At 44.3% G+C, this 17,760-nt stretch overlaps 1 protein-coding gene across 5 annotated transcripts in view; it reads right to left on the reverse strand.

The window, feature by feature from the left end:
• The window catches only part of Esrrg (estrogen related receptor gamma), a 604,577-nt gene that overhangs the window by 545,806 nt on the left and 41,011 nt on the right, over window positions 1–17,760 (reverse strand). For 2 of the 5 annotated variants that reach the window (XM_040737765.1, XM_040737770.1), the window contains exon 1: window positions 16,797–17,000. The exons of 1 other annotated variant lie outside the window; for it this stretch is intronic. The gene's annotated coding sequence lies outside the window, so the exon portion shown is untranslated. Of the gene's footprint in view, window positions 1–6,652; window positions 6,845–16,796; window positions 17,001–17,103; window positions 17,627–17,760 lie in introns of those variants that run through there. 2 more of the 5 variants (XM_040737767.1, XM_040737768.1) reach the window with 2 other exon arrangements.

Below are 17,760 nucleotides of genomic sequence, written 5' to 3' on the forward strand. Positions count from 1 at the left end.
GAGGCTAAGGCACAAGATGGCACAGTACTCTGCCCAGCACCCAGGCTTTGTTCTAGAAAACAGTAGCCCTCCATTACTCCTCAGAGACACGGTGGTGGCTGTGCTAGCTTGAAGCACCAGCAAACCTGTACACAAGGGCTACATTCTACTTCAGCTAGACCCTCACTGAAGACCTGGGTGTGTGTGACCCTCCCCTATTATGTGCCCTCCAGTTTTTACAAGTCAATGTCATCACAATCACACCACAATCACACCTTCTTGCCTGTATATGGGGCTGAGCGGCTCCGTTTCCTTGTGTGTGGTATTGGGAAGGAGATGTGGCTTGTTTAGCTCAGAAGATCTTTTAAGATTAATTCAAAGTGAAAAGGATCAGACCACACTGAATGCATAGTTTTCTCTATGAATATTAATATAATCTTTGCCCAAGTTTCAAGAGTATAACCAGACTTTAGGCATTCCTCCCGCCCTCCCCCCCGTAGCAAGCGATGGAGTGTGGAGATGGTTGCATGTTTGCTCCATGATGATGTGCTGGCTCTTTTCCCTCTCTCTGTATCTATCGTTACCCTTGCATGAATCTCTTACAACGTAAGATAGAAGATCATTCCAGACCGGAAGGTTAAGTTGTCATGATGTGAGTCTCCATCATTTTGCAGTCATTCTTCTTTTGACTAAATAACATTAGAATGGGTTAAAAGGATAATGACCCTAGACTACCTACTTTCCCCTACTGAAATGGCTGCCTAAACTGACTAAATATGAAATGAGTTCTCTCTCTCTCTCTCTCTCTCTCTATCTCTCTCTCTCTCTCTCTCTCTCCCTCCCTCCCTCCCTCCCTCCCTCCCTCTCCTCTCTTCTCCTCTCCTCTCCTTGTCCTTTCCTGCCACTTCCTCTTATTTATCATTTTTCATTCTAGAAAATCAACTTTCTGTATTTCTGAAGAAAAGTTCTATAAACTGTCTCCAGTTGAGAGAGGCAGAACACATAAACTCCCAACCCAGCCCTGTTGCTCATTAGCTGTAGATGTGAGCAAGTTCCAAAGTCTCTTCAAGGCTCCCTGTCCTCATTTGTAAGACAGGCCAGAAAATATCTATCAAATAAGAATAACGAGAGAACTGGATCAATTAGATACCACACATGGCACATAGCACAGTGTCTATTTAAATGGTATAATGAAGAAGAACCATTATCTACATTCAAACTAAAAGTCAACTTCTATATTTATAACATTATGGATAATCTGAAGAATGGAAAATTGGGAGGAGAATCACAAGGTAAGACACTCTGTGTTTACAACAAAACAAACACAACAACAAAAGAGTCACCTAACTGTTACTACTCCTCACTGAGCACTTAATGTGAGGCAGACACATTTCTTAGACTCCACACCCATTAACTTAGTCCTCAGCACAGTCCTACAAAGTAGCTGGCATTATGGCTCCAATCCAGGATAAGAAAAGAAACAGTGGTTCAGTTGATCATCTACCTCATCCAAGAACCTTACCAAGGAATCTAGTTCTAGAGCTATGTTGAAAAGTATCCTCTAAGACCATGAAGATCATGTAGGATGGCACCTTCAAGACCAATTGTCAACAATAAAGTACCACAGTCTACTTATTACACCCTTCCAAGTTAAATGACTCCAGTCACTGTCATTCACCAACATTCTAATTTCTTCCCTTGTATAAAGAAGACACTAGTGCATTCAATCTAAGGCTTTAAGGTCTTCTTAGAGGCCTGAGTATCACCCATAAATATCAGCATTTTTGTCATCATCACCATAACTGTCAGCACCATGGATGACTCTGTGCTGAGCAACCAACAATTCTTCCAACATTTTCTACATGTGCTACAAAACAAGGAAATGTTGAAAGCTATTGACCCTCCCCCATTCTGGATGAATACTAACAATCTTTTGCTTATATTTCTACTATACACACAACTCCACCATCAATCTCAAAAAGGAAAAGATTGACAATTAAAATTTGCTGCTACCTTTCACAGCAGGTAAAGGATTAAGCATTTACTATAGGTAATTTAGTTTAATCCTCAGAACAAACCAATGATGTATGCATTACAGATATTTCTAGCTCAGTCTCTCAGAAAAGGAGGCCTCAGCCCTGATTGCTTAACTGTCTTTTTCAAGGTCACAGGGGTGCTTAGAGTACAGCTTTACAATTTGACCTAGATTCCTATAATTCTTTTCTGTAGTCACTATGAGATGGCTCACTGTTTTCTAGACTAGGTAGTTTTTAATTCCAAGTACAAGCTCTCTCCACATGTAGTCTGTTACACTGTAAGGCAGGCAGGCCTCTCAGAGATGTGACAACAGGAACAAGACCTCTGAACTATCCTGATGTCACTCTCACACGTTTGATGACCTTGAACGACCTGTATATTGAAGCAAATGCAGGAGGTCCCACCCGCTCCTGCCTTCTATGTTTTGTGATTTCTGGAAAATGGATGCTATCATCCTCAAGTCTAACCAGAAAAGATCCTAGAAAGGGTTCACTGTGCTGGCTTCACTTGGCGGCCAGACCACCAGGCAAGGGTAGTTAAGGAAAAAGCTGGCTGGGAAGTGTGAGAAAGACATCCACCTCACAGCTGTTCCTGCCTGAATGGTGCCATGGGTAAACAAGAGCTCCTCTCTAGAGATCTCTGCTGGCAATCTGCTTTCGTTCCTTTCTTTGGGGGGGTTACAAAAGAGAAATTCATATTTTCATGGAGAATGTATTGCTTTCTTCATGAAACTGCCAAAATACCCAACTGTAGACAAAATCCATCTGACAAAAATCCCTTAACTGCTTTGATTCTGTTCTTAAAGGAGATTAGTGGTTGGAAGGTCACACGGAAGCCATCCCACTGCACACTGCAGTGTGGGGTTTCAAAGCCTTCACTACTGAAGGGATCTCAGTGCTTGATGCCCCCTCTCTCCATGGTGTTTAATCAATGAATCAACAAATAGTTCCTGAGCAAGGCTTCCCTGGGGTCTGCAGGTCACTTCAGATGTGACTCTCTAGTTCAATAGTAGGAGAAAAGAAAAACAGATTTTTTTCTGACTCCTCTAAAAGTTTCCATTTATAAGACCAGAGCTGGCATCAAAAGGCTGCGGGACTCCTGTCCCTCTTTTCCCAAGCTCTGTGATTCATACAGAAAGAGGCGACGCAATGTAGCAGAGAGAACACAGAATGAAGAAAGGGAAAGGGGAAGGCTAGGAAACGGAAGGAAAAAATACCTGGAAAGGGATGAGGCAAGAGGACCGAAGGGTTATGACCTTAATGCCACAAGGACAAAGGTCAAAAGAGAGACAAACAGCATTTCAAGAAATGTTTCCTTGGAGATGTAAACCCTCTGCCAACAGACCTGCTGCTACTGGTTTTTTAATACAAATAACAACCTTGCTGGCCAACTAAGGAACACTGGGTTTTAAACTTGTAGGATGAGGGTAATTATCTCTTTCTAAATTTTGTCCTACTTACCATGATTGTGCACATGTACCTGGACTCGCAATAGTGTCATACATGTAATTAAATGTCTTAGGTTTAAATGTCCTTTTGCCCTCAACTCTAGCAATGAAATTCTATATGGTCTCAACACCCACAGTATGAGAAATCTTGATCTTCAATAGGAAAAATTTAAAACTCAAATAGTCTTTTTAAAGAATTTTGCATGAAAATGACAAACATATGAGATTCCATCTCGGGCTTTGAATAAAACGTTGTGCAAAATACGTCATGATCCAATATCCTGACTTGTCATCTCCCAAGCGAGGATGCATGACAGCAGGGGCAGGCGGAGATATAAATGCTGTCCTTCCCTGTCCAGCACACAGCAGGACTCTACTTAACTATGCATTTTTCCAACCAAAATAAACAAACTAGCAATAGTTTATTGAGCACATACTGTATCAGAATATTTTCTAGGCATTATACCCCCCACCTGCACCAAGTCTTAAGGTTGTTCAGCCCCAAGTGAAGACTCCAACACACATCTCCACAGACGGCGCCTTCTTCTAAGTAGCCATGGATGACATTTTTGGGTGTGTCCTTCGGCTTAGGCAATCAAGGTGAGGAAACATTAGGAACTGTGTTTTCATTATAATTACCCCAAACCTCCCTCTTCTATCATAGTCTCAACATGTACCTGAAAATCCACTCCCCCGACCCACGTTAGTTACCAAGTTTTACCACCTTTAATAAGCACTGCTGGTTTTAAAGTACCCAGCAAACCCTAAGCCCACATCCTCACCCAGAACTTTCCAAAGCACATGTCGGCCTGAGCATCACTGAGGCACTCCAGTGTATTTAAAACACTGATTTTCAAAACCACCACCACTTGTAAATGTAAGAACCATGTTAGCATGTAGCGCTTCCGGGTTTGCAGTTTTCCAGGTAAAATCTTGAGAGTAAATGGAGAAGCTGATGCTTCTGGCGCTCCTTGAACTCCCAGACCACAGTTCCCATGGGTTGACTGGTTCTACCTCAGTGATACTTAATAGGAAAATATATACTGGAAGTCTATCCAACTCAACATAACCTCAAAGGGTGTCCAACTTTGTAGCTAGTCAGAAAAATCTATACATCAAAAGAAGGCAAAATATAAGCACATCATTATCTCTTGTTTCCAGGTTAACTGATCATACGCCAGGAAGGGGAGGGGAGCAAAGCCACCCATTTAGCTCTCTTGAAGTCAAACATGTGTAGCTGAGTCGTTAGCTTAAAGTGTCCATGGGAGCTTGAGACAGAGAGCATCCTCATTCCTCCACACTGTGTGTGACAAGGTCCACCTCCAAACCCAAACAAGGGCATAGCTGAGCTCCTGAGATGCCCTCAGTCCCACAAAGTTATGGACCAGATTTCTCTGCCTGTCTCTAATTACAAGATAGACACAGTTCACCCAGTTAAGCCTGAGTTAGTACCTAACATGGATGGGTACAAGTTTGTTTGGGTTTTTTGTTGTTTGTTTTTAGTTGAAATCAACTTTATGAAGACCACCATTTCCACATACACTCACCATCCCTTCCAGAGAAAAGCAAAGGTCATTATGTGACCTGGCCCTTTAGTCCAGAAAAGGTCTGGAGGCATTAAAAAACAAACAAACAAATGAAAGAAAGACCTGAGGTTAGACCCAGCACTCCCCTCCCCCGCCAAGAAAAAGCAACATTCTTTTTCATAAAGACCAAGGTTACAGATTAATCCGGAGAACGAGGAAGAAGCAAAAAGACAGATGTATCACTTAAAAGGGAGAGAGTGGCAGGACTGTGGTCCTGTTACATCTGGTCTCGAGAACTTTCGGTGTGCAGTAAGCTGACCTTCCATAAAGAAAACCCCCAAATACTCAGCCCGAGGTTTTGTTTGCTTTGTTTCTAAATAAAAGTACTTACCACTGAAAATCCACAAGTCCCCACACTTGGCCCACAACACACAGACCACCTTTCTCTGTGGAAGCCCGCAGTGGGGCCTGTCATGTTCAAGGAGACACGTACTCTAGTGGCTTAGAACTAGGCAAGGGAGGAGGGGGGAGGGAGAAAGACAGACTTTCCCTTTAAAACTGAAGAGAAGCGGATACCAGATCACATGACCTTTTACCGTAATTTCTATTAAAATCATTTCATGTCTGGTTGCCCCTGCTGTCCCGGCTCATTTGTATTGTTTACAACAAGCCACTGCACAGCCAGTTAGTGGCGGCTGACTCCATGGTTACCCGTTTTTACATTCACTAGTTAAATGGAATGCATTTTGGGCTGTGGGTTCCAGGGAGCAGGCTCTTAAGCAACCACAATCCAGCCATCAATCAGGCTAATCTGAGAGAAATTAATCTTACAAACGTAAGTATTGTTGCAGATTAAAAATTGATAGAAAGGGGGCCACTAGCTTCCACAGACTGAGTTCCAAAAGTGGAACAACTCGGACTCACCTCGGAGCCTAGGTGTTTGGTCTGAGATCTTCCTCTGACAGCCAGTCAGGTTGGGGGTCTGAAAAGCTTTCAAAGGCAACACGACCACTCCTGACCAAAAAAAAAATTCCACGCCACTTCCCCCAGAGCCCTGAGCATTTCTCTCACCTGGTCGTCTTTACAATCAAAACCCAGGCTTAGCCAGACTGCAAACCCAGCAAAGTAAATTAAACAGATGCATACAGGACCGTCAAACACCAGACAAACACTGAGTAGGATTCAATTAAAACCAAACCTCAGAGGAACACGCTATGAGTAAATTATAACTGCAGACTAGTACAGTTTATGGAGAGGAAGCATGCTACAAACTCATTCCACTATCCGTGAATATAGGGAGTTAATTCTTTAAAAAGCATTCCCCCCAAAAGCTAACTTGTTTCTCGAGATGGACAAGACCCACAATTATCGGCCCTAATAAAAATTGAGAAGTTGTACAGTTTAATGCCCACAATAATTGGCCCACGAATCACATCTATGAGCTAAATGAGAAGGGCAAATAGCTAAAGCTAAGATATTACAACCCCGTCTACTGCAAAGTCACTGTATCAGAGGCTACAATTGATCTGTTGCCTCAGAACGAATTGAAACTGAATGTAACATAAGGTCGGAAAAATCCCTCCTGTACTGCTAATCGGATATTGTATAATGGTTGATTGCAGCTTTGCCTTGTCCTATTGCTGCCTAAATCATACATACTTACACGTTCTGGGCTCTTCCAAGAGTTTGGTGCAGTTTCAAGGACAAATGTCTTAAGCAAGCCTCTACTGTGCAGCAGACAGCCTGCTCGGATCTGATGACAGGAGCCTGGTGCTAAATCTGACAACGGAGAAGGAAACTTCCTGTGTGGAGAGGTTATCTGGGAGACGCTCTGGTTCAAAAGGCGGCTGTGAAGGTGCTGCTCGGGCTGCTCCCGGGCTGTGTGGACAGGGTAGCAGCTGAGCTGTGTTTGCAGCCCTGCAGAAAGGAACCTTTACTGAAAACCAATGGTATCACGTTTCAGAGCAGCCCGTGCCAAGAGCTGGAGAGCAGAGCAACCTTTGACAACTTCACACAATTCACCCCAGTGGACTCCAGCACAGGTCAGGGAGGAGTGCGGGAAGAGTCTCCCCACCACCAGGGCTCATGTCAGAGTCTCAGCCCAGCACCCAGCTAACCAAAGGCTGCACCAGCCCAGCGCAAGGCACTCCCTACATTGAACTTAAACACGGCTTCGCTCTTGGCTGCCTTCACCCACCATGTCCTATAAGCTAAAGGAGACCAGTTAATCCAGTTTGCACTGTGTGTGTGTGAGTGTGTGTGTGTGTGTGTGTGTGTGTGTGTGTGCTTTACAGTATGTAGGTGTTTGTATGAGTGTGTGCATGTACATGTCTGGGTGCACATGCACATTGTAGAGGCCAGAGGCAGATGTCCTGCGTCTTTGTCAATCATTCTCTGCCTTGCTTCTTGAGACAAGGTCTTCCACTGAACTTGGAGCTCACTAATTGGCTAGAGTGGCTGGCCACAGCAGCCTCGGGAATCCTCCTGTTTGCCTGCCTAGCTCAGAGACTGCAGCCATGTGGTACCACTCTGGCTTTGTACAAGTGTGCTGGGAATCAGAACCCAAGTTCTGATGCTTGCACAGTAAGCAGTTTACTACTGGCCGAGCTACCTTCCCAGATCCTTAGTCCACATCTTAAAGTCCTTCCCTCTTGTTTTGTTTTGTTTTTTTCTCTACCCATTTAGTCTGGGATGCCCATGATATCCCTGAGAGACAAACTGAGAGAATAGCACAGAATCTAGTGCTTTCCTACCAAAACCTAGGCTGTGACCATTGAGAGGGAGATCTTAAAACAACCGTGTTGTCAAGACAAGCTGCAAGTGACTACCGAACACAGCTCCACGTGAGCTGACCATCCTAAGAGACAACAGGGCACCAAGAACCAATGGACAAGAAAGAATACGGGTGCCACCCTCCAGCAGGGGACCTACCTTCTCAATTATCAGTCTTAACGTAGAAGGGAAGCAGCACTGAGACTTCACTGTCCCCACCCTACCTTGCCCTCTCCCCTGCCCCTGCGACAAGCCCCCACAAAGGCCAATGGGAAAGCAGTTTTCAACATTGCTCATCTTACTCTACAGGGCCTCTCCACGGGGGCCGTAGGAAATGTGGCAAGAAGCTTGCCTGAAGGCTGGTCCAGGAACTGCCTGGGAAAGTGGGAAACTATGTGAGGACTTCTTTTTGCACATCGGCCACACATGCATTCTAGGAACAGTTATGACGCACTCTCGTGTGAAAGCCACCCCATCCATGAATCTCCATTCAGCCGAGATGTCTGCTTTAACGTCTATCCTGACTCTACCATCCCCCTCCCCACACACAAAACCAACAGTTGCTCAAAATATCCATATTTTTGCTTTCCTCGTTATGAATGGATGCAATCTCGCTGCCATTTAAGACCTTTGTGAGGATTTAAAAGCTAACATATGTTGGGGACGGACCTCAGAGCCTGGCACTCACACATTCTCAAGCATTTACTGAGTCTCTGTTAGCAGTCAGGCATGGTGCCAGACGCTGTGGGCACAAAGTCAGTCACAACACAGGACCTTCCCTCCAAGCACAAGTGCCCAAGAGCTAAGTCTTCCATCCTCCTTCCCATACTCTCTCCAGCCCCTACTGCACACACAAAGGCATTTCCAAATCCCCTGTCTCCAGGCTGGAGAGTCGGCTTCCTGGTGGAGCAGTGGCCTGACATATGTCATGTCCTGGGTCCTTCTCCAGTACAAGCACAATAAGACAAACAAACAAACAAACAAACAAAAATTCCCTTCCTTTCATTTGACCCTCCCAATAATTTTATGAGCTAGATGAAACTATGGCCAATTCATAAATGAGAAAAAATATGACATTTTCAATAGGACACAACTAATAAATTGAAGCCTGGATGTCAATGAGGCCCTCTGGTGAGCCCAAGCACTCCTGAAGGAATCTGTATGAGTTGGTCATATTTTGTACAATTCTTCCTCATTCTGCACCTGGGTCTTATTTTTGTTTATTTACAGTGCTAGGGATGGAACCTGGGCCCTGTACCCCCGGCCCGTTACCTTAACAATTATTATACTTCCCTAAAAGCAACATGGATGCCTTGAAACAGAAACTATCTCTTAAAAGTCTACTGTATTTTGCTAACTGGTCGACCTATTATGATGGGAAAGGTACAGCCTGTTCAGTACATTTTTGTAAACTGAAAAGAAACTGAGCTAGGCTGACTGTATTAACTGACCAATGTCAGAAACAGCTTTCAATGCATGATGGTGTGGAGGTCATCTGCAACTCAAAAATAATCAGATGTCTAAGTTCACAGCACCAACGCATAATTAAGCTCCCGGGACTTTGTTTGCTTCTTGTTTAGCACCCACAGACTGAGGATTTCATGGTGTTGACAAAAGTAAACAGAAATTGGCTTCCAAGCACAAATGGAATCTTTGATTTCTAGTTTGACTGAGTTTCTAGGTTTAACTGATCACAGAGTGTAGAATTCTGCCCATCAATATCTGGGGAGTCAGCTAAGGATGCCCCAGTTTCAGATAAACCCAAACATATTTCTCTCAGTCTGCATTTTGAAATGCATTGTCTGTACAAACAGCCTATTTCTTGAGCAATTTTTGACCTATTCTTTTACTGCATGCTTTGGAATACAGTTCATTTATAATGGCAAAATTGGCTAGGCTTTTATCAGTGAATCATTCATGAACATATCCCTCAAAGATACATATGCCACACCTCCACCAGAGTCAACGGATATCTTCCATTCTTTACTTCTAATCTTATACCCATGAAGACATTTTTCCCAGATGCAATTTAAAGCACTACTTACAAGTATTTATCACCAAACAACAACTCCTGTAGCCTTCACAAAAATACATACATTTTAGATTAATATCAGTGCTACAGAAAAAGTACAAATGACAGGAGATGTTTGAGACAGACAAAACAATCACCGAATGCATTGGTTTTATTCCCAAAGTTATTTACTTGTTTATTTGGACAAGAAGTAGCCCTCCAGGAAGTAAAGGAAATAAAGCTGCTGATGTCTTGGCATTCGAGAATCGCCATGCCTACGGATTGCCCGCCACCTTCAGCTGACCACCTCTGTGTTACTTCCTGCTTCCGTCCTCTCTGCCTTGCTCCACAGGAAGCTAGAAAGGTACCAACAAAAGAGGCTTGGCAGTAAGATTAACTCACTTCCAAAACTCAGATCTAAATGGATTCTCACTCAACCCTCACAGCCATCTTGAGAAGCAACGCTTTGTTAGTTACATTCTCATAAATGGTAAAGGTTCAGAGAACTAATAATTTCCAAAAATTAGGCAAGTTATTGGGTGGCCCAGCAGAAATTCTAAAATTGAGAATTGGAGACCTAATTCCAGAGTCTCTTCCACAACATCCACAGAGTCATCCCCTCTGGGGAAGATGGGGAGTGATTACCTGCATTCATTTCCCTTGCTCTTTAGTAGATTTTGTTTGTGTACTTTTGTCTTGTTTTATTTTAGACAGGATGTCACTCTATGGCCCTGGTACTTAAGGCAAACCCCCAGCTTCAACCACCCAAGTATTGTGACTTTAGGCATGAGCCTTCATCTGACTTCACATTCCACAGCTCAGTGAAAATACACCAGTGAGTTTTCATACACATAAACTCACATGCACACACGCATGCACACACACATGCGTGCACACACGCATGCACACATGTACACATGCACACCCTCTTCTACCTGCGATTGCCTTGCACCTTTTCTTCTCTTATATCTTGGCCTATGACTTCACTGAGTAAACTTATCTTTCTCCATTTGTCCTACTCATAATGAGTTTCGCTGACAAAAAACAATTTCATAGCAGGCTATATACTTAGTAATAGTACTGTGTCACTATTTCAGGGGAAAGTGGAGCCTCCTGTTTTGCGGTAAGTCTCTAAAATTCCTAGACGTTTCTCAAAACCCCTTTCATCCACTCTGCAAGATTTCTCATCTGTCTGTTCAACTTCTAGATTTGTGTGCAGTGTCTTAAAGTTCAAGCCTCGCGTGTCCACACATTGAAGAACACTGTTCAACTCCGCCATCTGCCATGTGCACTGCTCGTATCACAGTAGAACAACTATTTTCACATTTGGGATGTCACTGATACAACAGTATTTCTCTCAAATGGGTCACACTAGTTATTATGATCTTGCCTAGGAAATTGGCATATAAGACTGTTTTGTTTTGTTTTTGCAGAAAACACAAAGGTTCTATTTAGGACAACCCATATATGCCAGACAAAGAAAACATCTGCATTCAAACCTAAATGTCTAAAGCCTGTGAGGTGCCCATTCCAAGCCAAGGAACTTGAGCTCTTTACATACTCTGCACACTGTCATGTATAGCCTTGGCATATGGTCACACATGAAGAAATGCCTTCTAGGACAAGTTAAATCGGAGCATTTGTTGGCTGCCTTATAAACTGGAGCCTTCTAGCCTACTCCCTTTGGTTGAGCCAGAGACCGAAAGGTCCACCATTGTTCTCTGATGAACTGGTAGCAGATCCTACAGATAACTGCTTCCTGTCATGGCTGCTGACCTTTCATGGCAACCAGCATCCTGCCCTCTCTACATTATCTGTAAAAAGCAAGTTTCCAACTCTGATGGCGATTGGCCCAATGGCCCATCAGAACTATGTCCTAATTCTGCAACCTCCCGAAAACAAATGTCCACACTAAACTGAAGATGAACTCCTCACAACTGAAGGGAGTGCTCACTTACACAGACGACTTTGGATTTCTCTCTACACACAATAACTTGGAAAAATATATAGGCTGTGTTTACAGTGGCACAAGAGCCGCGGTCTCTAAGAAGGGCTATAACTTGCTAACAGTCTTCCTGATTTATGTCGGGAAACATACAGGGCATGAAATGATTTCTGCAACCTAACATTTTCCTCAAGAACGCTGCTGAGCAGAAGATATATTCCCCAGCTGTGGGGACTGCTTGCTCCTGTCCCCTTCCCAAGACACATACATATATGTTACACAATTCTAAATCCTCTGTCCCTGAAAAGGGGTTTTACATTATTAAGTGAGAAAGGAAGGAGAAAACAATGGAGAGGCTAAAAATAGAAAAGGAGGCAAAGAGGAGAGTAAAGAGTCTTATTTCCATATAATGTTTACCTTGTGAAAAGTGATTGCCTTCTTAAGATAGGCAATAAATAATCTTACTAAGTGCAGGCTATGTGATACATAGTTATAAACTATCACTCACTAGACAAATGTTAGTTATTTTTCTTGTCAGTATTTAACGGATATGGAAATTTGCTTCACAGTCTACAATTGTGCTAATAAAATAGGTATTTATGAATATAAATTACCATGGTCATAACATCAGCCTTATTAATTGAATACATCTAAGAATGAGATCAAATTTAAATGGGAAACATGTATTTTGAAACACACAGATTACACAACCTCTTAGACATCTACGAAACTGGAGATATAAACATATAATGTTGGTATTTTGAGTCTGTAGTGAAACAATCAAAAATCGTTAGAAATGCATATTTTCTAAGGAAATAAAACAACTTGTAACTTACACTCTATAGGAATAAAACAAGTAAATCATCATTTAGCATCCTTTTCAGAGTTTGATCAAGGTTATTTACCTGAGTGGGCATGCCAAAGAAAAGCAACTCCGAGCTGAATCTCTAGTATTCTGGAAATTTCAAAGACTCCATCTATCCCTCGGGTTGTGGTAATTAATATCATGACATAGTTTAATGGACAAAGTGTCCTTCATCAGAGGAATATGAGGAGAGACAGCCCAATACTGTGTGACTCTGTGGCCCTGCTCAATAGCCGCAGGTGTCGCTCTGCAAGGTTGCAAATGGATTTGTGTGTGTGCAGTACCCATGTCTGAGGGAGGACAGAAAACCGGACCTACATCCAGTACAGTTGAGGAGGCCATCTAAGGAGGAGGTTTTGCAACCAGGCTAGAGTAGTGAAGGGTATCTAGCCTCCAAGAAAAAGAAAACTCCCTGGTCTAAGTAACAAGCACCCAGAGAGCTGTGGCCTCATCCCAGGAACTTTTATCGGGATCAAAAACTCATCTGAAATGTTCATCCGAAGACTTTCTTAAAGAGATTTTTCCTAATATAGTGAATGTGAGGGATTGAAACCATTAGATATGTGTCGACAACTTATTTCAAAAGTCTGGGGGAACTTTTACGATTCTCCCTTCGGAGACGACCGTTTGAGGTCCTTAGCCTTGGACCACTGATTCCAAGCTCTATACAATGATGAACTAGAACAAAAATAACTGAAAGCTAACTATTTGGGGAAATACCCTTGAGCTGGGGGAGTGGCAGAGTTCTTGCCAGGTATACGGGATCCCCTGGGTTTCTGCTCCAGTACCACCAAAATACAAGGGGCAGTGGGGGGGCTGCTGCAGCCTCCTACAGTAGCCCTACCTTTGGCCTGAAAGCCTGTGAATACATGGCTAATTCCTTGCTCTGATTCTGAAGGCCCAGTTACTCTTCTGGAATGGCACTGGCGGCCTAAAACCTGATTGTAAAGTCCTGCTTCATCACAGCTATAACCAACCGACAACAAAGTCCTCAGAGACAGGATGTCTCTTTTGCACAAAAAGCCCCAGTATGGTATTTTTTTTACTTTAGGAAGATGATTTTAAATGACTTTTTTTTTTAAAGAATCACAATATTGTGATACTTAGTAATCATTGCTTGGAAATGAAAGATGCTATTGTTCCTGGAGAAATTTTCAGTTGCTTTTCTCCTACCGTGCTTAGATTGAAAGATTTGCCAAGTGCCCCCTGGAGAAAACTGAAGATCTGCATTTAAATAGAGATATAGTCCTTCGGAATGCACAGAACCTGAGAGGCAGATAACTCAGATTGTGTTGGGCACATTTCGGTGCTGTAACTATCTTGTTTCATGGCGCCCAGGCTATTTCCACCACAGCCCCTTCCCCCTGTACATTCTCCCTAATACTTGTCCCGAGAAGTTAAAATTAAATCTTGTTCCAAAGCAAAGCCCCCACACTAACAACAAGCAATTAGGACCATACATATCATTCCTGATGTGTACAAAAGACCACAGAAGATAGCTTGGCCAGAATGCTAAATAATTGAAGAGTATAATGACTTAATAGAGTAGTAAGCTTGGTTTACACTGCAGCCAATTTAAGCCATAAAAATACTGTGTAAAAATTTTATCTTGTGGTTGCCCGTTACATAGTCAATCTATTATTCAAAAGTGCCTACCTCTTCAGGGTTTCTCTTCGTCAATGTGGCTTTCCCTCAAAAGCTTTCTATCCCGACAGTCTTCCAACAGTTTCCAAGCAAACACCTATCTTCTGCCTTGTTTCATAAAATCCTTTCGCCAGGATCACCTGACCTTCCAGGGCTCACTGAAACTGACGTCACAGGTCAGCCTGCAAAGGCAAACTCTGACCTCCTCGAATATGAGTCGGTTTGCAACGGACAGAGAGGAGCGCACAAGGCATCAGGGAAAATAAACAAATGAAGCTACTTGCTTGCCACCTCTGTAAACAAAAGGAGAATCCTCCAAATAATTCCATTTCCTGTGGCAGGTGAGCCCAGGGATTTGTCCCTTAGAAAGTGTCAAAGGACTGCACAAAAGTTTGCCTTGAGTGTTGGACTAAGGTACGTATAGTATGGAAGCAGGAGAGTCAAGGCATGGAGTCAGAGCAATCCCGAACTTAAGCCCCTGGCCCCTGTTGGCTCTTGCCAACCTTTTCACTACAGCTGAGAACAAGGTCCCTGGAAAGGAAGTTCTTCAGATACTGTTTTCCCAGACATGCTCCTGAGAGCTTTTTGGTGGTCTGCGCGCTTAGTTAGTTAGCCCTTTTCCTGCTGGGCTGCCACACTCATGCTGAGTCAAATTTGGAGCTCAAAATGAAAGATGAAAGATCTTGAAGATCGCTTAATATTGAAATACTGTTGTGGTAATAAGTGGTGCTCCGTTGGAGATGGGAACACGGCACTCTCTGGTAACCTTTTAATTTCTGGAAAAATTGCACAGGATAAATTGAGCTGCACACACACACGAAAACCTAATCGATTGATCTAGTCTATTCTGTTGAGCAAAGAATACTAGAAGGTTTCAGTACATGTCATACAAGAAGACTTAGATTTGCTAGGGGGAAGGAGCCGTCCTTCACCTCATCACCACAGCCAATGGACAGTTTAATGTGCAATGCCATGACATTCGCAGCAGAGACACATTCAATACTACCTAATGCAAGTTTAGAGAGTCATGAGAATTGCTTTAGGACAAAATAACAAAAGCACAGATAGCAGACAAATCGGTGTTTGAAAGATCCTGGAGGCCTGCTCCTTCACAGCCTAACTGCTTCCTCAGAACAAGAGAACACCCCCTTCAAGGTCATGTCACCTCCGTCAGCAGGTCCATGCCTCTGCCATCCCTGAGTTCAGATATGAGAGGCATTCAGACTTCCCTCTCTTGGTCACAAAGACAGAACTGTCTCTCAGGTTGGTTAATTCAGTTTGATAACGCCGAATCTACTGGACAGGAGAAAAACAAAACAACAACAACAAAAAATACCAAAGCCACAGACAGGCTAAAGCACTCTAGGGTCCTTCCGAGCTAGTTTCCCTCAGATACGTCTGACGTTTTTATCACTATTTTTTTTCCTGAACTTAGTTGTTTCTGAACTTGGATGTTTTCCAAACACCCGCCCATATTTGGTCTTTGGGCAGTGTGGGAAACAGATGGGTTTCTCTCAAAAACTCTCCTAAACCACTCAGCTGCTCTGAGACATACTTCAGGGGCTGGGATCTTCGTGTCTTCAATTACTGGGCAGTATTGTTTTAAAGTAGCAGGAGGTCATAGGCCCATTTGGCAACTCAGAATCCACAAGAAGAAAACAACACAATTAATAAACACATTCAGTCATCCCTCAGTGCTGAGGCTTGTTAGGGGCTGGGGGGGGGGCGGGCGGGGGCCGGGGTTGCTGCTCAAGGCTTGTCCAGAACTGCTTGTTAAGATTCTGGATGGAGGAGGAACTGCATCTAGGAGAAGATTCCCTGCTGAAAGGGAGAAGGAGAGTGGGGGAGCCTTGGGTCTTCTTTCTCTCAAGGAGGGGTGGGGCGGGGGGGGTTGCTCTAACCTGGCACACTGGGCTCTAACCTGCGGGCGCTCTGACAGAATCAAAAGGAATGATAAGCAGTCTGAAACACTTAGTCCAGTGACCTCCAGACAACTTCGGTGACTTCCTCCCTGAGGAAGGTGAAAGCATTGGAAAGCCAGGAGAGCAGGGGAAGGTTTAGAGGACAGGAGGGACAACACGTAGCTCCACCGCGGCAGTGCTACCCGGTGGCAACACCCTTCAACTTCCTGGTACCCGTTCCCACCCACGGTGACCCTGGCCCGTGTCCCCTCGGCCCTATCCCCTCCCAGACCGCCTGCCCTAACTCTGCCTTAGTCTTTGCCACTTTACCAAGCACTGAAAGTCTGTAACCAGGAAGGGGGATGGGAGGGGTGTTGAAAGAAGGAATCTAACACAATTCAAATTTATCCGTGTCTCCAGCACACACCTGACAGTTTTGCAGTCTGGGCCAGGCAAGTCTGCAAGAGGTGGGCACTGCTTATGCGTGTGTTATTGAGAGGGTGTCCTTTATTTTTTTCTTTTCTTTTCTTTTCTTTCTTTTTTTTTTCCTCCAAGAGACTCTAAGCAAGTGAAGGGGGAAGGGGTAGCAATACGGACTGCAAGCCGGACTGCAAACACAGATGCAAATGTCTGTCCCCAGACGCTGATGGTTAAGGATGGGGCAGTTACCTTTGGCAGGGTCAGAACTGCAGCAGGTTAATCGGGTGAGTCCTCGGGGATTTTTTTTTTAATTTTTTTTTTCAAAGCAGCCGTAGCAGCCCCGGTTGCTTTGGCTTAGGAAAGTCTACAAACCCCCCATGCAGGGACATCGCACATCTCACACACGCCTCCTTCAGCTGGGCTCCCGCGACCTCGGCGCGGCGAGGGGGTGGCGGGCGGCCGGCGGGCAGCCAGGGCCCGGCCCCAGGCTATGTCCCCGCGCTCAGCGGCCCTGCGTGGGCCCCGGGGTCCGCGTCCCGAGCGGCGCAGCACTCACCCAGCCGGGCGGCGAGGGGCCGAGCTGCGCCCGCGGCTAGCGCCCAGGCGCCTCCCTTCGCTCTTGGTAGCGTCGGTCCGCACTCCCTGTGACCCAGGACGTCATGATGCCTTCCCTGTTTTCTTAATGATAACTTGGCAGAAGAGGAGACAGGCTGCCAGGTTCTCCTCGGGTGGTTGCGTGGTATGTGCACGTTTCTCTTTGCATGCGTTTGGCTCCCTCTTTTTTAAAAAAAAAATAAATTTATCTCTCTATTTTTTTTGAAAAAAAAATTTCCCCGGCACTGTCAGGATTTGATGGCATTACTGCGTTTGCATAATCGACGCCTCTGGGTGTGTATAGATGTATGTATGTGCGTGTGATTTCTTTTTTTTCCCTTTAAATCCTGCTGCTCCTGCCTCCGTCGCCGCCGCAGCCGCTGCAAAAGCAAGCATGCGTTCCTCTTTTGTCTTTCATTTTACCTTCAGGGTGACATTCAGTGCCAACTGCTCCCTTTTGACCGTCGCCAATCCCCGCCTGGGCAAAATAAATTTGAAAAAAAAAACCGGAGTGGGGGAGGGGAAGGAGGAACCCCTTCAATGCTGGGGTGCTGGGTTACCGGATCCCAGACCTACACAACCCACCTCCCGACCTTAAAAATAAACATCTTCCCCTCTA

This window comes from Mesocricetus auratus, unplaced genomic scaffold (genome assembly GCF_017639785.1).
Source record: "Mesocricetus auratus isolate SY011 unplaced genomic scaffold, BCM_Maur_2.0 Super-Scaffold_100676, whole genome shotgun sequence".
Taxonomy (NCBI): domain Eukaryota; kingdom Metazoa; phylum Chordata; class Mammalia; order Rodentia; family Cricetidae; genus Mesocricetus; species Mesocricetus auratus.